The sequence below is a fragment of the Populus trichocarpa genome, chromosome 4 (assembly GCF_000002775.5).
Source record: "Populus trichocarpa isolate Nisqually-1 chromosome 4, P.trichocarpa_v4.1, whole genome shotgun sequence".
Lineage (NCBI taxonomy): Eukaryota > Viridiplantae > Streptophyta > Magnoliopsida > Malpighiales > Salicaceae > Populus > Populus trichocarpa.
The window spans coordinates 1,090,501-1,110,992 of NC_037288.2; the positions used below are offsets into that span (position 1 = coordinate 1,090,501).

Consider the following 20,492-nt stretch of genomic DNA (forward strand, 5'->3'; position numbering starts at 1 on the left):
TACAATGATTGTTTCACAATAAACTTGGTTTTGGAGATTTTGGTGGTTTTTCCAAACTTAGAGACCAAGGAGCTTATTTATGGCCATTTGATATTGAGAGGAACGTAGCCAACCTTTGATAAAAACCCATTGAAAAGGCTTGAAGTGTTAAACAGTGGCTGGAAAACGCGTCGTCTACGTTTAACCTTAAAATTAAGGTTTTTTTTTTTTTCAATTGGGATCTAGCAAACTTCAATTTTTAGTCCATGCTTTTCCAATTACTTTTAATTGCACCTATATTTTCCTCTCAAACTCTTAATTTCATGCAATTTCATTCTTATCAAGCTCAATTACTAGCCTCAAAGTTTAACGTCTTTTTCATCTTAGTCTTTGGTTTCTGATTTGTATATTTTAACCCTCAATTGATCATCAAACTTTTAATTTTCTTTATGTGGCCCTGATGTAACCATATTATTCGATAGTTTCACTCACATTTAACTAGTGTTTTGCCTATTGTTTTATGTATAAAATGCCTTGATATTCTTTGTTTTATGTTTTGAAGGCACCTTTAGATGAAAGATGCAAAAAGGAGTAAATTGGAGGTAATTGGCAGATTTGACCCTCAGTCGATGTTTTATGCAGAGCGTGAGCTCTAAAAGTCGAAACGAAGTGATTCCAGTGGCATTAGAAAGATAACATCCATACCTTTCTGGAAATCTAAGTCAAGAAAAATAAAAATACAAAGAGCATGGAAATCACATCCTTCAAAGTCCAAACTCGCATTCTGCCAGTGTTGACCTTTGTCCATTCAAAATTAAATATCTGGAGCTGTAGATATCCAATTGATGCAAAATTAATTTTTTTGTATTCCTGACTCAAATGCCTACAAACGCTCCAAATTTCAGCCAAACACGATGTCATATGAGGGAGATATGAGTTTTCAAAGATGACAACTGAATTCTGCCGGCAAACAGGTTTCGTGAAGAAACGAATCCAAATTACATCCCGAAGCATCAAAACCGACATCCAAGTTTTAATTTCAGCAATTTAGCTCCTCAAGTAAATCAATCCAGAAGGTCAAGGAAGGCAGCCACCAACCTCAAATCACCAACCACAAACCAGCCACCAGCCACCAGCCGCCTTCACACTACCACCATCTCTTGATGTTCACACTTGAACTTTGATTTTTCTTACTTACAATTTATGTATAAATAGGCAGCTAAGTTTATGCTATTAAGAGAGCCAAGAGAGAGGGAGAGAGAGTGCAGTAGAATCAAAGAAAGAGGGGTGGCAGCCATAAGAGAAGAAACACAAACTCTCCCCTCTACTACCCAGAAATCATGTATTCTTCCATCTTTAAGAGTAGTTGTTCAATAGATATGCAAGGCTAAGCTCGTTTTCTTGGTTGCAAGGACGCAAACACCTTCAGATTTCAAGAACTGTGAGATTTATTCTTCCATTTATTTTCAGTTTGTATTATGAATGAGTATGTTTGTTTTCCTATGCATATTTCCTATGATTGTTTATCTTAATTGCTAGAGCGGACTCTAAGTTATTATTGTGAACAATCTATTGCTAAGTTTGATATCAAAACCGGAGTTGTGGCATATACACTTGTGAAGCAACTAAGCTTGATAATTGTAGCGGAACTACGTTATTAAACTTAGGGAGAACATTCGGTCAAAGCAACACAAGTTGACAACTTGGTTGTTAAGATTAATGAATTTATCTAGATCTTAAGGCTGCCATTGGATTAAATCATTAGTGCGGACACTGTGATTGTTTGTTGGTTAGGGCTAGTTATACGGCGGATCCGTTAATTAACCACTATTAAGAAAAGATAAAAATTCAGAATATAAACTGGAGTTTCGTTTCAAGGATCGGTTCTGATTTCTGTAGGTGGATGTGTGCTTGCGACCAAGGTTTGTTTTCTTGATATATTTCAGTTTTAATTGATTTTGTTTGTTAGTTTAATTTCTACCATAGTTTAAGATCATTGCAAATCAAACCCCCCCAATTACATAACATATAGCATAAAAATCTGAACTAAACCTTCCTCGTGGGATCGACCCCTTGCTTGCTCTATACTATCTTGTGTGTTTTAAGCTAGGGTAATTAATTTGTGCGACCGCGACATCGCAACAAATTTTGGCGCCGTTGCCGAGGATGTAATTTTAGTTGATTCTTGTGCTTGTACTGTTATTTTTATTTGCTGTGATTCAAAAAAAAAAAAGAAACAGAATTTTTGCTTACGGCGGTACTGTTCACTTACGGCAGCGGTACTGTTCAAAACAGATTTTTTTGGTGGAATTAGGTATCGGCCTTTTGTTTCCTGAAGGGAAACAACGTTCTGAACAGGACTAGTGGTAAAACCACTAACCCCACCCTATCGAGGCCAAATTCCGCTGTTTTCTAGTGTTTTTAGGCAGTTTTATTTTTCCAGCGTAGAATTTTTGTACAATTTGCATTGTTTTCAATCTCTTGTGTGATTGGTTTATTTTGAGTTTTCTTGAAGATTTATGTCTGTAACCCGTTCTACTAATCAAAGTCAAGTGCAGTTGGACCTCGAAATAGAAAACACTTTACGCAGGTTACGAAAGGAAGCTCGCCTCAACACCATGGTTGTTGCACGACAACAAACACTCAAGGAGCTTGCTGCTCCTAACGTGGAAAATCAGCCACTGTGCATAAACATCGACAATAATGTAAACTTTGAGCTCACATCTGGTTTTATACATTTGCTACCAACATTCAATGGTCTTGCAGGAGAAGATCCTCATACTCATCTCAAGGAGTTCCATATGGTTTGCATTGGCATGAAACCGAATGGAGTTGATGAAGAACAGGTTAAGTTGAAAGCTTTCCCTTTCTCTTTAAAATGGGCAGTAAAGACATGGTTTTTCTCTATTCTCCCAGGTTCCATTGGAACTTGGAATGCCATGAAGAAGATTTTCCTTGAAAAATATTTCCCAGCATCTCGAGTTGCCAACATAAGGAAAGAAATATGTGGGATTCGACAATCTCATGGAGAGACATTTTCCGAGTATTGGGAAAGATTTGAGCAACTGTGCATTCAATGCCCTCATCATCAAATAACCGATCAGTTGCTAATTCAATATTTCTATGAAGGATTGATGCCTACTGACCATAGTATCATTGATGCTGCAAGTGGAGGGGCATTGGTAGATAAGACACCTGAGGCTGCACGCCAATTGATCTCAAACATGGCAGCCAACTCGAAACAGTTTGGCACTCGTGGAGATTTCTCAAACAAACGAGTAAATGAGGTAAGTGTTTCTAACCTTGAAAATAAAGTTAATGATCTTACTTCTCTTGTGCGTTCTTTGGCTTGTGGAAATGTACAGCAGGTAAAAGTTTGTAGCATATGTTCCTTACAAGGACATGCCTCAGATATGTGCCCAACAATGCAAGAAGATTACATTGAACATGCTAATGCAGTTGATGGAGCATTCAATGGACAACCCCAACGTAAATATGATCCCTTTTCCAACACGTACAATCCTGGATGGAGAGATCATCCCAACTTACGCTATGGGAACCCACCTCAACAAAGCAATCAAGGCCGACAATTCCATCCCCATGGATTTCAATCCCAACAGAATTATCAAGCAAGACAACCCCCTCCTCCATTCACAAACTCCAATGTTATAGGGTCGTCATCCAATGATGATCTTCGTGAGATGATGAAAACTTTGGCTTCTAACACTATGACCTTGCAGCAAAATGTCATGTCTTTTCAACAGGAAACAAGGTCAAGTATTCACAACTTGGAGAAGCAAATGGGGCAAGTAGCTTCAAGTGTAGGGAAATTGGAAGCACAAATGAATGGAAAATTGCCCTCCCAAGCATTGAATCCAATAGGGAATGTTAGTGCGATCATGCTGCGAAGTGGAAAAGAACTTAAAGAACAAAGGTCGAAATAAATTGAGATGGAGGAAGAAGAAGAGATAGAAACCGAATTGAGTACAAAGAAGAAACATCCTCCTCCTCCACAAACTGAAACAATGACCATTACTCCAAAGGTAACTCCTCACTCAATGAATTCCAGTTTTAAAACAATTCCACCCTTTCCTGTGAGTTCTTCTAATTCAAAGAAAGAGGACAAAGAAAAAGAGATTTTAGAGGTTTTCAAGAAAGTGGAACTCAACATTCCTTTGCTTGATGCTATCAAGCAAATTCCGAAGTATGCCAAATTCTTGAAGGAGTTGTGTACTACCAAGAGAGCTTTCAAATTGAAAGGTCACGAAACGGTAAGTATGGGTGAAGTTGTATCTGCTATTGTTCAAAAGAATATGCCTTTGAAGCAAAAAGACCCAGGTGCGTTTACTATCCCATGTGTTATTGGTAATGCTAGTTTCAAAAGGGCCTTGTGCGATTTAGGTGCATCCATTAGTGTTATGCCTAAACATGTTTATGATTCTCTTAGTCTTGAACCTTTGAATAAAACTAGCATTGTAATACAACTTGTGGATCGTAGTTTTGTTTACCCACTTGGTGTGATAAAAGATGTCCTAGTCAAGATTGATAGTTTGGTTATTCCATGTGACTTTTATATTCTTGATATGGAACATGATTCTTGTGATTCATCAAACAACACTCCTATATTGTTTGGGAGACCATTCTTGAAAACTGTCAATACAAAGATTGATTGTGGTAAGGATACTTTGTCTATGGAGGTAGGAGATGAAAAAATTGAATTTAATTTTCATGATGCAATGACATATCCTTATAGCAATGTTTATTCTATCACATGCTATGACCAAGTTGATAAGTGTGTACAACAATTTTGTGATTTTGATAGTAAGGATGGATTAAGCGTAGCTTTGAGCTATGGCTATGATTTTACGAAGATAAAACAGATGGAGAGGCATATATGTGTTCCCCAAAGGGTGTACCAATCAGCATTGGCTTTGCAAGCTTTTCAAACTGTCCCCCATGATGCAAAAGTCATTCTCTCCATCACGGACAGTGAATGGGTGGCGTCTATCCTTTTGGTACCCAAAAAGACTGGAACCACGTTTAAAGAGATACAAAATGATGCTTATGAGAATGCAAGGATTTACAAAGAAAAGACTAATAGTCTTCATGACCGAATGATTACAAGAAAGGAGTTTCATGTTGGAGACAAAGTCCTTCTTTATCATTCGCGTTTGAAACTTTTTCCTGGAAAATTATGCGCTTATTGGATTGGACCATTTGTTGTTTCTAATGTTTTTCCTTATGGTGCAGTTGAAATTACAAGTTTAGAAACCAACAAAGTACTCAAGGTCAATGGGAATCGCTTGAAACCTTTCTATGAAAGTTGGACGACAGAACTCACCGCTTCTGTAGAGTTAGCTGAACCAATCTATGAAGAATGAACATGCAACATGTCGAGCCAATGACATAAAACAAAAGCGCTTACTGGGAGGCAACCCAACAAAAAATTTTCAGATTTGCTTTCCTTTTCGTTATCTTTTATTTTTTTGTATTTTACTTTATATTTGTCATTCTCTTATATTCCTTTTCTTTTATTTCAACATTGAGGACAATGTTGTGTTTTAAGTGTGGGGTTATTAAGAGAATTTTGGTTTTCTTTGTTATTTTTCAAAAAATAAAATTATGTTTGATCTTTTGAACTCCCATTGGTTTTTGAGAATATGAGTATTATGTATGAGAATTAGTTGAGATAGATGAAGATATAAATCAAATGAATGAGTGTGCATGTCAATTTTAAGATTTAATTGTTTTAAGGATTGACTTTGAGAATATGCCATGTTGACTTTATAGTGTTATACCAATGCAAGCTTTTGAGCCTTCAACATTATATTTTTTTGATTGTGCATTCTTTCAATGATATGTATCTCTAGAACTTGCTTCATATCTTGTTGAGATTACATTCACATTACATATATACATGAAGATGATAAAGGCATTAGAAATTTTAACCACTTGAGCCAAAAAGCCAACCTAAAGCAAATTGTCCTTAGTAAACCCCTTTTGAGCTTGTTTATCTTTTCTTTGCTTTATCCATGTATAAGCCTTAACTTTATATATGTTTTCCTTTTCCCTTGGCCAAGGATTAGTAGAGCATATACTTGTGATATCTCATGGAATTATGGTTGGAAATAATGTGAAAAGAAAGAAGAAGTGATGCTTGATGAAAAGATGGGCAAAGTTGCCAAAGGTGAAAAACAAGAAAAAAAAAAGAAAAAAAAAGAACAACAAAGTATTCCTTTATGTTCTTAAGGTTTTATGTTGAAAGAGCTTGAAATCAAAAGAAGTTAAGCATTGGTGCTTACAGATGGAAAATTTATGTGTTTTGATGGAATATCTTGTTTGAAATATCATTTTTCAGAATGCTCTACTTTCTTTGGTTTGAACCTTTCCTTTTACTTTCTTTTTCCTCACCTTACCCCTAGCCCCATTACAACCGGAATATAAGACCTTTTGATTCATGCATTGCTTGTAATATGTTAGTAATGGAGATAAGATTAAAGAGCAAGCTTATGGTAGATTATATTCATTGATTGAATTTGAGAGATTTAAACACATAAGCCCTAAACACGTGAGTGTTGGAGTGTATATCAATGAGAGGACCTATCACTTTGGCATGGCATAGATTTCATTTAAATCCTGACAATTAATTGAGCTTTGAAGTTTGCATGTAAATGAATTCAAGAAAATTTATACTCTGTATCCTTCTTGATTGTATTCTTGTTTATAATGCATATATTCTTGGACATTGATGGGAGATTAAGAGATTGATCATAGTTATTTTCAATTTGATTTTATCTATCCTTTCTCGAGGACGAGCAAGAGCTAAGTGTAGGGGTATTTGATGTAACCATATTATTCGATAGTTTCACTCACATTTAACTAGTGTTTTGCCTATTGTTTTATGTATAAAATGCCTTGATATTTTTTGTTTTATGTTTTGAAGGCACCTTTAGATGAAAGATGCAAAAAGGAGTAAATTGGAGGTAATTGGCAGATTTGACCCTCAGTCGATGTTTTATGCAGAGCGTGAGCTCTAAAAGTCGAAACGAAGTGATTCCAGTGGCATTAGAAAGATAACATCCATACCTTTCTGGAAATCTAAGTCAAGAAAAATAAAAATACAAAGAGCATGGAAATAACATCCATTCCAGTGGCATTCTGCTAGTGTTGACCTTTGTCCATTCAAAATTCAATATCTGGAGCTGTAGATATCCAATTGATGCAAAATTAATTTTTTTGTATTCCTGACTCAAATGCCTACAAACGCTCCAAATTTCAGCCAAACACGATGTCATATGAGGGAGATATGAGTTTTCAAAGATGACAACTGAATTCTGCCGGCAAACAGGTTTCGTGAAGAAACGAATCCAAATTACATCCCGAAGCATCAAAACCGACATCCAAGTTTTAATTTCAGCAATTTAGCTCCTCAAGTAAATCAATCCAGAAGGTCAAGGAAGGCAGCCACCAACCTCAAATCACCAACCACAAACCAGCCACCAGCCACCAGCCGCCTTCACACTACCACCATCTCTTGATGTTCACACTTGAACTTTGATTTTTCTTACTTACAATTTATGTATAAATAGGCAGCTAAGTTTATGCTATTAAGAGAGCCAAGAGAGAGGGAGAGAGAGTGCAGTAGAATCAAAGAAAGAGGGGTGGCAGCCATAAGAGAAGAAACACAAACTCTCCCCTCTACTACCCAGAAATCATGTATTCTTCCATCTTTAAGAGTAGTTGTTCAATAGATATGCAAGGCTAAGCTCGTTTTCTTGGTTGCAAGGACGCAAACACCTTCAGATTTCAAGAACTGTGAGATTTATTCTTCCATTTATTTTCAGTTTGTATTATGAATGAGTATGTTTGTTTTCCTATGCATATTTCCTATGATTGTTTATCTTAATTGCTAGAGCGGACTCTAAGTTATTATTGTGAACAATCTATTGCTAAGTTTGATATCAAAACCGGAGTTGTGGCATATACACTTGTGAAGCAACTAAGCTTGATAATTGTAGCGGAACTACGTTATTAAACTTAGGGAGAACATTCGGTCAAAGCAACACAAGTTGACAACTTGGTTGTTAAGATTAATGAATTTATCTAGATCTTAAGGCTGCCATTGGATTAAATCATTAGTGCGGACACTGTGATTGTTTGTTGGTTAGGGCTAGTTATACGGCGGATCCGTTAATTAACCACTATTAAGAAAAGATAAAAATTCAGAATATAAACTGGAGTTTCGTTTCAAGGATCGGTTCTGATTTCTGTAGGTGGATGTGTGCTTGCGACCAAGGTTTGTTTTCTTGATATATTTCAGTTTTAATTGATTTTGTTTGTTAGTTTAATTTCTACCATAGTTTAAGATCATTGCAAATCAAACCCCCCCCAATTACATAACATATAGCATAAAAATCTGAACTAAACCTTCCTCGTGGGATCGACCCCTTGCTTGCTCTATACTATCTTGTGTGTTTTAAGCTAGGGTAATTAATTTGTGCGATCGCGACATCGCAACAGGCCCCTCTTTTGATCAATTTCAAATCCTGCATTCATACGCCGTTTTGTTTTGGTCCTTGGTTTTGGATTCCTTCAATCAAGTCCCTAATTGCTTATCAAACTTCAATATTTATGCAATTAAGCCTTTGATTTGACTAAATTGACTCTTTCAAATTGCAATTCGACACCCAGACTTTAATTTCTTCGAATTAAAGCTTAAATTGACTTTAAAATTTAATTTTTCTTGCAATTAAACCTTCAATAAATTTAGTTAAAACTTGAAAATTTCCAATTTAGTCTTTGAACATCTAATTTTGAATTTTTCTTGTCAATAAGGACTTCATCAGTAAAAAAGATACTGTTAAATTCTTAATTTTAGGTATTTTGATCCTCTTAAACCAGTATTTGAAAATTCCCTGGGCGTTCTAATATATTCTTCTTACTCTTGTATTTTTTTTTTAATTTTTTTATATTTTCTTTCCTTTTTTGAATGTTTTTGTTGGGCTTCGAAATGGATAACAATACATGGAACATGCTTTTTAAGCAGAAAATGAGATGTTGAATATGTAGACACTTGTTGATTACACTTCAAATTTCCACATAAATGATATCACCCAAACTATATTCCATTAAGCTTTCCAATGAGTTCCTATTGTGAAGAATATGTTTTCATAATAACAAATCCAAACCTAAAATTTCTTCTGCTATTTCTTTATGATATATACAAAATAATCACTACACCATTTTTTTTAAAAGCTCTACTCAGAGTTTGATAATCTAACCAAAAGGGGAATCTCTCAAATAAAATCTAAAATAATGGTTGTTCAGGCAAGGTAGATAGCAATAAGTTGTGTGTTTGATGTTTGGTGATTTAAGTGTAGTGGTAAAAAGGTTTGGTTCTTTAGGAGTGGAAGAGTGATGAAGTTGGCTTTGTGTTTAACAGTGAGGAGGTGGTGGATGTGGCTTTGGGCAGGTGTAGTTTTTATAAGAGGAGGAGAGGCCATTGGGAAGAGAGTTTTTTGTTTTGTATACAGGTTGCAAATGTTATCTTTCTCTTATTAGAAGGATAGATCATATGTTCATTAAATATATGCACGCATTTGATGACATTTTAATCTAACTGATAATTATCATGATATAATCATATCCACATAATATTAATTTGTCACTATCAAAGACATTCATCCCCTAATTAGTCTCAAAAGCAATTTAACGTAAAGGATTGAACCGAATTACTCTTCTCCTTATACAACTTGCCAACCCTTATGATTATTTTTCCTATTCTCCATATATTTATCAATCTTCTTCACTTTTTTAAATGATCTTCTCTATGTATATTTCCTCCCTCATTTGTTAACTTCTTTAATTAATTATTATAATCTCATTAAAACATGAATTATTTTTTTCACATACAGTTTGGTAGATAACATGATAGTTTGGTAGATAACATAATACCTTTTCCAAAAAAGAATGAGTCAAATATCTAGTGTGCTCATCTTCATATTGAATTAACCTCATTGCTCTTGCAAGTGTTTTCTTCTTACCTTAAAGAAATGGAATCAAATTAATAATGTGGGTGCAATATCAATTAGATAATATAGGTGCAATATTAATTACAATGAGATCATACACTTCACGTGCAAGATACAACCCCCTCCAGCTTCATTTTGAAGGAAAATGAGATTTGGGATGATATGGGAAGTTTCACTAAAGCTTTCATCTAAGGGTTTGGGTTTTCTGATATTCTTATGGGTAACTTAATTACATAGAATGTGAATGTTTTTGGGGTTGGGTTTAAGGATAAGAAAATGGCTTTGAGATTTTTAGTTAATAGATTTAATCTTGTCTTATTATGTGTAATTGAAATGAAGCTTGTAGTGGTAAATGAGAAATTAATTAACTCTATTTGGGATCGTAATACTAGATACTGGGTTGTTGCTCTTTCTGTAGGAATTTCAAAAGGTATAATATATGTTTGGGATTCTTCTTATCTTTATGTCATGAACATAATTGTGGATATGAATGGTAGAGTAATACACATTGAAGGTAAGTATTCAGTCTAGGGTCAATTGTATGATTTCAGTAATTTACATTTATAATGATAGTTGTATGAAAAAGAACTTATGGAAGCACTTCGTGAATTTCAAAGTCTAGGTTCTTATTGGGATATTTCAATAAGACACAACTTTTTTATTGTAAAGGAGAGTATGTTACTCATATCTGGTAACATGAATGCTTTTTTGGAGTGCATTAATGATTATTGTTTAATTGAACTTTTGTTAATGGGAAAAAAATTACCTGGTCTAGAGGCAACTCTGTAACACATATTGATAAAGCTTTTGTGTCTAGGGATTGGTTAAATATATTTTCTTCCTCGACCTTATTTGGTTTTGCTAAATCCATTTCAAATCATTGGTTAATTCATGTGAAGATTAATGAAGTTTAATTTTTTGATTGCAAGTGGATGAGGGCATATTGTCATCTAGTAATTTAAGATTTTTGGTGTAAAGCTATGGGTTCTTTGGGTGAGGAATATAAGGTTATTATGGTTGTGAGGGTGCTACAGGATGTCTTACGGGAATGAAATAAGGACTCTGTTGGTAACATTCAAAGCAAAATCAAAGTCTTGAAAACAAAAGTTAAGGCTCTATAAGGTACATAAAAAACCAGGAAATTGTATGGGGGGAGGGGTTACTCAGGGACAAGAAATTGTCATCTTAGGAGAAAGAAGCAAAAGGGTATCTTTCGAAGTTAGATTTTCACAAGGCTTTTGACTTTGTTATATGGGACTATTTGGATGGGGTGTATGGGTTTGATGATCGATGGAAAGGCTAGATCCATCAATATCTTTCTACTCTTAGAGCTTCATTTCTTGTGAATTATTTCCCTATTGAGGAATTTTCTATGGAGAAAGAATATAAACAAGATGTTTATTTTTTTTTTATCTCATCCTCTCTTTAATATTGATGTTGAAGTATTGAGTAGAATGTTGTTAAAAAGGTGTGATTTAGGACTTATCAAATAGATCTTCATTGGTTATGAATAGTCAAGCATTTCTCAATTTTATCATTTTTTTTTCAATTTAAATGTGGAAACGTATTGTGGATAAGATATGTAAGAGATTGACTTCATGGAAAGTGAATTTTTTTTCCAACCAATTTCATCAATTTTTTTCTTAATTTCATCATCATGACTTTTTACTGATTGGTCAGGTTGTTTTTGGATTGGCCGAGTCAATTGAGTTACATCGAGATAATTTTCACATGGTTTAATTTTAAACTCAGGGTAAAAAAATAGTTGGATCAGGAGATTTCAAAGTTGATCCACTAAGCCGAGTTTAATAACAATTCAAAATAGTTCTCTATAACCTAAGTATTTTTTGTTATGTTAAAAAAAATAATCTAACCTCTGCAACATAACATGAACTTATAAACTAGTAATTTTACTAAAAAGACATAAACTAACGTTTCTCATCTACATTTTATATGGTGTTTAGCAGCTTGCCAGCTTCTTACAAGCAATAAACTCTTGGGACTAATTGGTTTTAACATTGTGAGGTTAAGCCATATCTAGCAAGGGTTTGAAGGTTTAAGGACTGATATGTTGAATGAGTCATCGATAGGGGGTTGGTTTGTAGTTATCCCAAATAAAACATTACAGGTGGATCAACAGAGGCCGAAAGGTATAGGCGGGTTAACCTAGTTATTATTCGATCATTTTAATTTATTTTTAATAAAAAATACAAAACCCAGATCAACTGACCGATCAATTAATTGACTCGTTAAACCAAGAGCCCAAGCCTACATTACGTGCCTAATCAAGCCCTTTCTGATCAAAGGCAAGCAATTTGGATCGGTAGGCATTGCTTTCTCACGCAAACCAAATCATTATTCATGCAAATAAAATGAATGCTTTGAACACTGGTTCGTTGAAACCCTCACATTAAATCTTAAACCTTTTTGACCAACCAAGTGTCACTTTATATTTTTCACCAAAAACAAAACAAAAAGTTTTCATCACTTCTAAAAACCTCTCCATAGGAATCACTTGAATTTCTTTAGAATGAGTTTGCTTTGAATCGATGTCAAAATGATTTCTGTGTCTGGAATAGCTTTGAAATTCCAAAATTTCTGCATAAAAACAACTCCTTGTCAAACCTTCCTTCACGTAACCTCATCCCCGAACCCGAATTGAACACTTGGGGGCATGATCAAGCTGGGGGGCAATCAAAAAACTCGTGGTAGGGCTGGCTCCATGATTCTCTTTCTAAGAAAAATGTCGGGCAAAATTGACAACCCTTGAGATAAAGGGCGGAGGACAAAGAAGTATGATGACATCAAGTCCTTCCTAGAAGTCAAGATCACAAGATATGACTCGAGTAAGCAAGAGCGAAAAAGCCATCGATGTTTACTATCAACACTCCAACTTTTGAGAGAAGAAAGACACCATGAAGAAATGGGGACCTATATTTCTCAGGTAAGTATACATGCATATTGATCATAATGCATTGCTTTCAACATTGTCAGATCTGTGTTTCATCATCAACTTTTGGGTAGTGCGTTTTCTAACCCTACCTCATTTTGAGTGCGCCTTTGTGCCCTCACCTCATTTCGAGTGCGCCTTTGTGCCCTCACTTCTCAGGTAGTGCGTTTTCTAACCTTACCTCCTTACGAGTGCGTCTTTGAGCCCTCATTTCCTTTCGAGTGTGCCTTTGAGCCACCATCTTCTCAGGTAGTGCGTTTTCTAACCCTATCTCATTTCGAGTGCGCCTTTGTGCCCTCACTTCTCAGGTAGTGCATTTTTCTAACCCTACCTCCTTATGAGTGCGCCTTTGAGCCCTCATTTCCTTTCGAGTGTGCCTTTAAGCCACCATCTTCTCAGGTAGTGCGTTTTCTAACCCTATCTCATTTCGAGTGCGCCTTTGTGCCCTCACTTCTCAGGTAGTGCATTTTCTAACCCTACCTCCTTTCGAGTGCGCCTTTGTGCCCTCACTTCCTTTTGTATGCGCCTTTGAGCCACCATTTCTCAGGTAGTGCGTTTTCTAACCCTACCTCCTTTCGAGTGCGCCTTTGAGCCCTCACCATCCACTTGGGTAGGTCACCCATTACAACTCAACCATTCTCCATGTTTTTTTTTATCTGGGTAGGTCACTCATTACAATGAGACCATTCATCTACTTGGGTAGGTGACCCATTACAATACGACCGCTCTTTCTTATTTTCATTCTGGGTAGGTCACCCATTACAATGCGACCAATTCTTCATGTTTTTTTATCTGGGTAGGTCACCCATTACAATGAGGCCAATCTTCCACTTGGGTAGGTCACCGATTACAACTCGACCATTCTCCATGTTTTTTTATCTGGGTAGGTCACCCATTACAATGAGACCATTCCTCCACTTGGGTAGGTCACCCATTACAACATGACCACTCTTCCTTTTTCCCATTTTTGGGTAGGTCACCCATTACAACACGACCAATTCTCCATGTTTTTTTTATCTGGGTAGGTCACCCATTACAATGAGGCCATTCTTCCACCTGGGTAGGTCACCCATTACAATGAGACCACTCTTCCTTTTTTTCCACTTGGGCAGGTCGCCCATGAAAATAGACCAGGGTAAGCGTGAGTGTGTGGGCTGGTCGCCCCTGAAAATAGACCACTTTGAGTATGCTTGGGCAGGTCACCCATGAAAATAGACCACAACCAGTGTGAGTGTGTGGGCAGGTCGCCCCTGAAAATAGACCAAAGTGAGTATGTGTGGGCAGGTCGCCCGTGAAAATAGACCAGTGTGAGTGTGTGGGCAGGTCGCCCCTGAAAATGGACCACTTTGAATATGTGTGGGCAGGTCGCTCATGAAAATAGACCAGGGTAAGTGTGAGTGTGTGGGCTGGTCGCCCAAGATAATGTGATCATTCTCTTTTTTTCTTTTTTTCTTCTTTACAAAACTTACTACGCAAAATCTTTGCTTCGTAAGCATTGTAAAGAGGGGGGCAACTGTCATAACCCATTTTTGAGTTATTCCCAAATTCACATTTTTTCCTCTCTTAAAAAAAATAAAAATAAAATAAAAATACAAAAATAAAATAAAATATAACAGTTAAAAGAGAATGCCAAAACGCTCAGAAAATAGTCAAAATTTGGTTGAGGAGGTTTAAAAATACAAAAATTAAAGTTTGGCAGTATTTTATTGACTGATGATAGCCCTGTTGACAAAGAAAATTCAATTTGAGGAAGAAAAGTCCAAAATTAGATGTTGGTGGACTCAATTAAATTATATTGAAGGTTTAATTGAATTTATGGAGCGTTTGATTGTAAGAAAAATTGATTTTGGAGTTAATTTGGGTTTTAATTGAAAGAAATTAAAGTTCTGGGGTCAAATTATAATTTTTGAGAGTTAATTTGGTCAAATCAGGGGCTTAATTGCATAAATATTGAAGTTTGATGGCCAATTAGGGACTTAATTGAAGAAATCCGAGACCAAGGACCAAAATGCAAAACACGCGCAAATTGAAGGATTGACTTGCAGTCTGGCGCTTTGGCGCCAGTTTTCATTTAAATGAAACGGCGCGTTTTAGGCAAAACGACGCCGTTTCATGAATTTTCAAAAAAAAAAAAAAAAAAAGAGGAAAAACGAAACAGTGCCGTTTTAGACGGCACTGTTCCTCCTTCTTCTTCCCCTGGACACGCAACAGGGGAAGAGAAGTTTTTGTTCTTCTCCGTTTGTTTCTTCCTCTCTCTCGCTCCCCAAGTGCCCTGTTAAAACCAAAACCGGACGCCACCCGCACCTCCTCATGATGAGCAGACAGAGAAGTCGTGCCCCGCAAGCGACGCCTCCATTGGCCACCTCGGCCGACGCCACAGCAGTGCAGGAGACGTGCGCCCCATGCATGGGCAGCGATGGGACGGGGCAAGGTCGACCCCGCTCCCCCTTCCCCTATAAATAGTGACCCGAAAGGAAGAAGAAGAGGGGAGAGAACGACAGCAAACGGGGAGAGAAACCGAAAGAGAGAGAGAGAGAGGAACAACCGAAACAGAGAAACCAAAAAACCGGGGATATCGACAAGGAAACCGAGAGAGACAGTCGGGGAGAAGGAAGAAAAAGGATAAAAAGGAAAAACCGGCAGGGAAGGAAATGCCGACTGGTGTCTCTGCACAGTGGAGAAGAAGCGCCGCTGCTGTCACTGGGTCTCACCGTCATCGCCACAGCAGCGCCCCCGAGAACAGCCACCGTCATCGCCAGCTCAACCGCCCGAGATCACCGCCTCAGGTAATCTTCTTCTTCCCCCCTAGCCACCGGTCCTAATTCATCTTCTTGCCTGCAGAACGTGCACTGTGCACGTTCTGCATGCAAGAAGAAAATAATTAGCCGGTTACTGTGCATGCGCACAGTGACCGGCTACATGGGTTTCTTCCCTTCTCCAGTGGGCTGGAACATCAGCCCAGCCCGCGCGGCTGGGCTGAGTCCAGCCCCTTTTTTCTCTGGGCTGGAACATCAGCCCAGCCTGCGGCTGGGCTGAGTCCAGCCCTATTAACTAAAGGCTGGAACATCAGCCCAGCCCACGCGGCTGGGCTGAGTCCAGCCTTGTAGTTGGGCCAATACAACCCAGTCCATTTCATTTTTTTCTCCTTTTTGTTTTTTTGTGTTTTTTTTATTATATATATTTTTGAAAAATGTGATTTTCCCATGGATTTTTCTACGTCATTTTAACTAACATTGGTCTGTATTTTTATATCGTAAAAATACAAATCCGGTATTAAAAATACCTGGTTTTTTTCTTAAAAAAAAACTTTTGTTTTCATGCATACGGCCAAGTCTCTCAAAGCTAAAAAAATCATATCGTATTTTTATACAACAAAGAAAACTTAAAATATATATATATATTATTTTAGCATGCATTTTGGCTTTAATAACCAGTTTATTAAAGTCATGAGAACTTGGCCAATATTTCAAAAAATCAAAAACAAATATATTTTGTTTTGTTTTAATGTCTGGGGTTACGAATTTATACGTAAAACGTATTCCTGATTTTAAAAAGGTAGTTCTTTTATAGACATTAGGCCGGTTAGATTTTTACCCCATAAGATAAGAACCTCCTTATTGAGGAGAGCTTTTCTTGAACCATAGACGGACCAACATGATAAGACCTTAGATTTTTTTTATCAGACAATAAAACAATGCAGCTTACCTTAGGTAGGGTGTATTTGGGGTGCTAATACCTTCCCTTTACGCAATCAATCTCCGTACCCAATCTCTGAGACCAGTTAAGGTTCCTAGTGACCAAAATACTAGGTGGCGACTCCCATTCCATTTTTCACCGCTAAGAGACAAAGAATTCCTTGTCTCCCCACATTTACCAGATATATATCCATTACACTTGAGGGTGGACGATCGCCGCGACGCCGCACACGTGCGACAATAGTTGTGAACTGGGGAGGCTCTTGGCCGGTGGTTATTCTTTCTTTCTCTGTGTTTCTGTATTTCTTGTTCACCTTGCTTTAGTTCTCCCACTTCTTCGTTTCTTCTTCTATTTCTGACGGTGATGGTGTTGTTGTTGTTGACGGTGGCTCGAGGTGGCGGTGTTGCGAACTACAGACGGTGACATTGTGGTGGTTCTTCTGGTGAATGAGGTGGTTGTGCACAGGGAGTTGTTTTTGCCAGCCAATGATTCTTTCTCTTCATCTTTGTGTACGTTCCTCTTCCATTCTTTCTCTTCTTATGTGTCTTTGTTTCTCGCATCTCCTTCGTTTTTTCTCTCTCTGGTCCTCTCAAAATGTTGTTGCGTCTCTGTTTTCAAAACAATTTTCCCTCTCTGTTTTACTCTCTTTCCAAACTTTTCTGTATTTGTTTGCCATTAGGAAGGTTGGTCAATGGAAAACACTTTCCGGTCAACGAAAAACACTTTCCAGTCAAAGAAAAATTTGGTTTGGTTTCCAGGAAAGTGTTTTCCCTTTTGGCTGTGTGTTGTTTTCTGGAAAGTGGTTTCTGGGAAACCACTTTCCAAACTTTCCTGTGTTTGTTTGCCATTAGAAAAGTTGGTCAACGAAAAACACTTTCCAATCAAAGGAAAATTTGGCTTGGTTTTCAGGAAAGTGTTTTCCTGAAAAATTTGGGCGGAAAACACTTTCCGGAAGTTGTGAAAAATTTATAAATGTCATTATTTGCTGATTATATCAAATTTGATCCTCAAACTTTTGATTGCTATATATAATTAGTTTTGAATATTTATTTTTCAATTTCATCTCTTAAAATTTAATTTTTATATTAATTTTGGTCCTTATTTTTATAATTGCTATTTGCTTTTTCCTTATCATTTTTTTATTGAAATTTTTTATCTATCAAATTTGGTCCTCATTCTTTTGATTGTTACTTATTTTATTTGAAATAATTTATGAAATGTTAATTATTATTATTTTAATTTCTTCATCTTTTTTTTTAATTTTTTAGATTTGATCTCTATTATTTTGATTATTATTTATTTTATTTGAGATAATTTATGAAATTATATTTTTTTTCAATTTCATTCTCATTCAACTTTTTAATTTGCAAGATTTGTTCCTTATTATTTTAATAAACTTGAGAAAAATAAAACATTAATAAGTTATTTTCCAGCTTATTTTTCATGACATAACCAAACACTGGAAAATATTTTCTAATTTATTTTTCATTACACTACCAAACATCAAAAAATACTTTTTTAGAATTTATTTTCCTAAAATTTACTTTTCAAAAATAAATTACTTTCTAGCAAACATGTCTTAATTGCTAAAGAACTTATTTGTCACCTTATGACCTTATGAGGAAGAAGCAAAAATGATATCTTTTGAAGCTAGATTTTCACATGGCTTTTTACTCTGTTATATTGTACTATTTGGATGAGATATTGGCACGTATGGGTTTTGGTGATCCATCAATGTCTTTCTACTGCTAGAGTTTCAATTCTTGTTATGTCATTTTAATTTTTTTTAATAAAAAGTACAGAATTCAGATCAACTAACCGACCAATTAATTGACTCGTTCATCCTACAACATATTCTTTGTACTGGGTGAAAGGCTAGGTTAAGTACTGTAACTATACAGAAGTACTAAGATTTGAGTATGGGTATTTGGAGATGTGATTGTAGTTGTTTTTTTAAAGTGTTTTTTATTTAAAAATATATTAAAATAATATTTTTTTTATTTTTTAAAAATTATTTTTGATATCAGTGCATTAAAATGATTTAAAAATATTAAAAAAATATTAATTTAAAACAAAAAAATAAAAAAAATTAATTTTTTTAAAATATTTTTAAAACATAAAAACAATATATAAATGCGTTAGTTGCTTTGTTGGATGTTGTCATAATAAGACTATAAATGCTTTGGTTGCTTTGTTGGATGTTGTCATAATAAGACTATAAATGCTTTGGTTGCTTTGTTGGATGTTGTCATATCTATTCATTGACAAGATGTTATCAGCCAATTACTACAGTTATCAAAAGACTGCCAAGAGTGATAAATAGAGAGCGTGAAGTAATGAATTAGTGGTTGGATCATATAATTTATATGTACATTTATATTCAAGATTACACGTTTCCACTTCGGTTTAATAAGATGTTCCACAGACAATTAAAGAGTGACAGTGAATGGGTGGCTAGCTCAGTACTATTTCAGAGAAGAAACAAACAGAAAATGATAGATTTCATTGTAATTTATATGTACATTTATATTCACATGTCCACTTCGGTTTGATAAGATGCTCCACAGACAATTAGACAGTGACAGTGAGTGGGTGGCTAGCTCAGCACTAATTCAGAGAAGAAAGAGACAGAAAATGATAGATTTCAAGGAAAATTTATGGAAAAGAAAGAAATAGATGAGTAGGAAACAGTGATGATGACAGTAGATGCACTCAAATCTTTTCCATTTTATTTTATCTCGTTTGCCTTGCATGTTATTGATATTATAGTATTAAATTAATGATCAAGCTTTAATTTTAACTTATTTTAAAAAATCCAAATAAAAGACAAAGGACCGTAATTGACCTCCAATAAGATATAGATCCCAAGGCATGTAAAATTAAAATTTGATATAAAAATTTAATTTTTTTCATAATTCATCCATGTACTTTTATTGGGTTCCTCTCAATAAGAGAGGTCCCATGAAGATATTTTTTTACTTTCATTTTATCGTAAAAATATATTAATACTCATGAAATCTTTTCAATTAGTTTAATTCTTTTATTTTTGATATATTTAAGGGTGTTTTGATATAAAAATAGATTTATTTAGATTCTTAGAATATTTCTTAAATATTTTAAAATAAAATAAGAATAATTTAAAAATAAATTTTTGAAGTCACTATACCATAGTTTTTAAACCCGACCCGGTGATTGACCCGGTATAATGATCGGGTCACGGGTCAGATGGGTTAACCCGGGTCAACCCAGGTCAACCCAAAAAAAAAAAAAAACCTTATAAAACCTTACAATGCAACACCTTACTGGTTCAGGAGCAAATGTCAATGGCTGCCTCCTTTTTAACGTTTGCCTTGGCAAGCATGATGAATGGCCTGTGGGTAAAGGACATAGCTTGTCAGCTTTCTAATATCAGGATGGGATTGCTTGATTGATAGCACTTGTATATGTAGATGGTAAATTTTTGTATTTAAAAACTTACTTTCTCATACCAGAAGGGGAGAAAGTTAATCTCAGCATTTTGATCGTCAAAATCCGAGCGAATCCATGTTTTTGTGCATAGAAGATCGCGAACAAAAAATTAAAGAGATAACAGCAGCTTAATCTTACCTTCATTCGTAGAACTGAACTGAAGAGAGCCAAACAAGTAACAAGCTTGCCTTGAACTTAAATTCCTCTGCTCTTCTTTGCACCAGATATAGGTTTGAAGATTGAAGAAATTAGGTTTTCTGTCTTCAACTTTTCATGGTTTAAAAGGTTTGTAACGGTGGCGTTTTACTTATATATATATATAAGAAAACACAGCCGGGTCACACCCGGGTTCCGGGTCGACCCGCCGG

General features: G+C 35.8%; 1 long non-coding RNA gene across 1 annotated transcript; it reads left to right on the forward strand.

The window, feature by feature from the left end:
* Nucleotides 1–778: 778 nt before the first annotated feature.
* Nucleotides 779–7,856, forward strand: LOC127905231 (uncharacterized). Its single transcript, XR_008059048.1, has 2 exons — nt 779–1,448; nt 7,824–7,856. It is a non-coding gene; the product is annotated as an uncharacterized LOC127905231 (long non-coding RNA).
* Nucleotides 7,857–20,492: the final 12,636 nt, after the last annotated feature.